Here is a 307-nt window from a genome sequence, read left to right as displayed (position 1 = left end):
GGAAGGGTCCTTCAACTAGATGCGTAGTCTTTACAGAAATGATGCCTTTCACAGCGAACCGATTGGCGCATCGCGACGCGGTTTTCGGGAAATGCATTCGCTTATGTACTGGGCTCTGTTAAGGATATGCCGAACGACCTTTAACATAAAAAATAACGTGTTCTAAACGATTAAATAAAGACGTTGGACTTTGTACAGTTTTTTTCAAAATAATTCAAGATTTCGTACATGAATTTATACGAAATATTATAAGTCAGATTGAACTCCCGTGTGCCATGTACAAAATAGTGCAAATAATTCGTTTGTT

The sequence above is a fragment of the Frankliniella occidentalis genome, unplaced genomic scaffold, assembly GCF_000697945.3.
Source record: "Frankliniella occidentalis isolate FOCC.00 unplaced genomic scaffold, Focc_3.1 Scaffold242, whole genome shotgun sequence".
Taxonomy (NCBI): domain Eukaryota; kingdom Metazoa; phylum Arthropoda; class Insecta; order Thysanoptera; family Thripidae; genus Frankliniella; species Frankliniella occidentalis.
Note: the sequence above shows the minus strand (reverse complement) of the source record.